General features: G+C 56.6%; 1 pseudogene; it reads right to left on the bottom strand.

The window, feature by feature from the left end:
• Positions 1 to 3,568: 3,568 nt before the first annotated feature.
• LOC131815610 (small nuclear ribonucleoprotein G-like) lies at positions 3,569 to 3,777 on the bottom strand (annotated as a pseudogene).
• Positions 3,778 to 4,162: the final 385 nt, after the last annotated feature.

Genomic DNA, 4,162 nt, shown 5'->3' with positions numbered 1-4,162 from the left:
GGGGCATCTGGGTGGCTCAGTTGTTAAGCGTCTGCCTTCAGCTCAGGTCATGATCCCAGGATCCTGGGATCGAGCCCCACATCAGGCTCCCTGCTCAGCGGGAAGCCTGCTTCTCCCTCTCCCACTCCCCTTGCCTGTGCTCCCTCTCTCACTGTGTCTCTCTCTGTCGAAAAAATAAATAAAATCTTTTTAAAAAATCCTCAGTGTACAGTGTACAGAAAGGACTCCCTCCTTACACAGTAGGGAGCTGGAAGCATCTTCAGCAACCGCAGGTAAGTCCCAACCATTGTCACTTTGCCCCATGATACCAGGACCCTGAGGATGCTGGGTCCTCCTGGTTCCCAATAGGAGGGGGCCTCTCAAAATGCTGGGTGGGTCGGGTCATGGGAAAGGTGTAGGTGGAAGAGGAAATCGGAAGATCAGGCAGGAGCAGGAAAGGGAGGGAATGGGACTGAGAGTTGACTTCTGTTAGCCCAGGACCAAGATGGTGAAATTCTTCAAGCATCCTCAAGAGGGCGCCTGGGTCTCTTGAAAGGACCAATTCAGGCACAACCTGAGCTCACCCCGCAGAAGGCTGTACCCACTGTCCGCTCAGAGCATAGCCCACCCCCCCCTCCCAAGAATCTGGCAGTGGCCAGCGGCATGGGTCAGCAGTGATAAATGACTCGCCAGTGTAGAAAGAACGCGCTCTTGGCTAATGGCTGATCCCCACAACTGTCATGCATTAGAATGGGGTAAACGCAGTGGTAAACCCAGTGTAGAGCCGTCCTGCCCACATTCCCGCAGACTGCCGGTGCACTCGATCACTGGCCTCCTAGGCTTTTCGGAAAACACAGAGTCAGGAAACCCCTTCTTTAGGAGACCCAGGTGTCCCCAACCACTCCTAGCCACTGCCCAGGTGGGCTGGGGGGAGCGGTCAGGCCCCCTTTGCTTCCTCCCTGCCAGGTAACTGCCGGCGGAGGACAGCTGGTGCAGGACCCCCTTTCCCCTCCCCATAGCCATGAGAAGGGAACTTTCCCCTGGGTCTCCACTAACACCCGTCCTGCTTCTGCAGCCCCCAGAACTATCACACACCGGAGCGGGAACCATGACTGTACTTCACGGGACTAGGATCCGAGGGGCTGAGGGAATGAGCTATGGACTTCTCACAGATAACATTCTGGGTACCTGGGACCCTGGAATTCCTAATCAGCTTCTAGATCTTTCCCAGGTACACCCTGTCAAGGATGGACTGTGCCCACCACTGCATTTACCCCATTCTAGTGCATGACAGATGTGGGGATCAGCCATTAGCCAAGAGCCCGTTCTTTCTACACTGGCGAGGAGCTCAAGGGAGTGTGAGAATCCTAAATTCCAACTAGCCTTTTCCGGTCATAATGAAGTTATATTCTGTGAAGGCTGGAAGACAGACCATATTTTAAGCTGTTAGGTCTGCTTGTCATCGTATTTAGTATACGATTTATGGGCCCATTTTCTACTCCCGTCCTGGGCCATCCAAATGTTAAGGACAGGCCTGTGTAGTGCTCCTGAAGGGTATGGCAGGGAGAGTCCTCTTGTGGCCTCCTGGGAGGGATGAGATTTGGGATGAGATTGGGGACAAGAAGGAAGCTGGGCCAGGGCCAGCTTGTCTGGTGTGGGAAGGCGACTCACCAAGGACCCCTGGGGAGAGCTAGCGAAGGCAGGAGGTGGGGAAGACAAGTATCATTGGTCCTGTCTCCCTTCTCTGTCCTTCAGCACGGCATTCAGGCACAGGGTAGGCTCTCTCCTCCTAGCTGGGCCACCAGAGGCCACCACACTTCCCTTCTGCCACCTGCCAGGCAGGGTGGGCAGGGAAGAGCACTGGACTAAGAGCCAGGAGACCTGAGATCAGGGCCTGGCTCTGCAGTTTCTTCCCTTCCCATTTCCCCTTTGCAGAGTGAGCATCATAACAACAGCCCAGCTCCTTCTTGGGTTTTTCTCTCCTTTGTCAAAGGAGACCGTGGGACTCAGCATTGTCCCAGCAGTGGAGCACCAGGCAACTCTGGCTTGTGTCACCAGTGGCTCTGGGGCCCCCACTCCCAGAGCCCAACCCCCACCCCCTTGCAACGGCAGATGCTCCCTGAGAGAAGGGAGCAGAGTTGAGTGGGAGTGCACGGACTCCAGTTGCTGCACTGTTTCCCAATACTTTTGCCAAGAAAAGATGCAAAGCATCTCTCCAAATAGTGAGGGGGTTCACACATTGGTCAAGGGAGGGGGGCAAACCCCCAACTCTGTGGTGCCCTCACTGTCAGCCTCTAAGACAGAACGCAGCATCCTTTTGTCCTCGAGCTGATGGATCCCCTCCCCAGTTAGGGAGCCCCCCGGGGCCGTGGGAACTGCTGTCCCCCTAACACACGACCCGGGAAACCTGCCCAAACCGGCCAGACAGTCCTCAAGGCCGGGAAGCCAGGGCGGACAAAGGGGAAGGTCGAGGGGGCAGAAATGGGCAGGTGCTCCCGGGCATCCTATTGAGCGCGTGCGCTGGCACGGACACCGGGTGGCCGCGGCCGGCGGGTGGCCGGGGCGCGTGCTGGCCTCCGGCGTCATGGGAGCCCTTGGGAACTAGAGCCGTGCCGCCCAGCCCGGCGATCGGCTGCAGCCCGCACGGTGGCCGCGGGGCGGAGCCCGAGGACCGGAGACGCCCGAGCACCTGGCCTCCGCCGCGGGGAAGGAGCGGGCGCACCGCGTCCTGGGTCGCCCCTGGCCGCAGCGCCGCAGGGGCCCCGGTTGCCCCAGAGCGGGGCTGCGGGGCTGCGGGGCTGCGGGGCTGCGGGGCTGCGGGGCTGCGGGGCTGCGGGGCTGCGGGGCTGCGGCGCTGCGGCGCTGCGGCGCTGCGGCGCTGCGGCGCTCGGGACCCGCGGGGTGGCGGGGAGGCCGTCCTCGGACCCTGTGGCCCGCGGCGGGGAAGCCTGGCTGGGACGCGGGACGGAGGGCGCGGGGAGCCCCGACTCCCGGGCAGGACCGAGGAGGGCGGAGGCGCCGCGCACACTAAAGCGGGTCCCCTCCCCGACACGGGCACACGGGGACCGCGTCTCCCAGACGACACGCCGGGCAGAGAGAGCTGGCACTGCAATCCTGGACGGCCTCCCTGGGCACAACACCCTCTACTCCTCGCCCCCTCCTCCATCTCAGTGGGTTTGGGGTGTGTCAGGGGGTGACTTCTCTGAAGAAGAGTGTCAGGACTCTGGGGAGGATGGAAAAGGGAGGAACGAAGGGCCGAGGAGGTACAAGGGGTGAGAACAAGAGGCGTGGAGGCGGGATGTCTGAGGCAGATTAATTTAGGGCCCCGTGTCTGGAAAGGAGATGGTGACCAAGTTCTTTTTCTAGGTTGACGGTTTCACTTTGTAGTTCTTTTCTCTTCTTTTATTTTTTCTTTTCTTTCTCTTCTCTTTTTTCTTTTATTTTTCTTTTGACTATTACAAAAGTTTATTTAAACTAAAACTTTGGGTAGAAAATGCACATGACCTGATTTTTATGTTGTGGTGGAACAGGTGTTATGGAGCGGGGACATGTGGAAGGAGTTGGTTTTTCTGCTGAATACACTCATGGTTTATGTTCCGTTCAAGGCTTCTAACGTGATAAGACTATTTCTTCATATTCCCACCATTCCAATATTATTCTGCTGCTCACTAGCTCCCATCTCCCCACACTCATCTGGCACAGGATTCATAAAGGTATCAAACCCCCGACACCATTCAATGTTCATGATAATTTCTTGTCCATATATGTTTTCAACTCGGGAAGGGGAGCTTGGTTCATGGTGTTTATTTGGGAGCCCAAAGATGTCGCCAAAAGGAATTCATGGCATCCGTCATGGTCTCCTTGTATTTCTTAAAAGGACTGCATAGGGGTTCCTGGGTGGTGCCCAGTGGGTTAAGTATCTGACTCTTGATTTCCGTGGAGGTCATGATCTCAGGGAGCTGGGGCTGGTTTCGGAGGGAGGCTTCACCCTGAGCGGGGAATCTGCTTGAGATTCTCTCTCTCCCTCTGCCCCTCCCCCTACCCCCCATGTTATATATAGATAGGTAGATAAATAAATAAATAAAATCTTCTAAAAAACCACAAAACTCTGACAACATAGCACAAGTTTTTTTGTTTTACCATTTCTCACCCTTGTTAAAAGTAATGCATGTTCATTGTCAGA

Source organism: Mustela lutreola, chromosome 15 (genome assembly GCF_030435805.1).
Source record: "Mustela lutreola isolate mMusLut2 chromosome 15, mMusLut2.pri, whole genome shotgun sequence".
Taxonomy (NCBI): domain Eukaryota; kingdom Metazoa; phylum Chordata; class Mammalia; order Carnivora; family Mustelidae; genus Mustela; species Mustela lutreola.
This window is presented reverse-complemented; position numbering and strand designations above follow the sequence as displayed.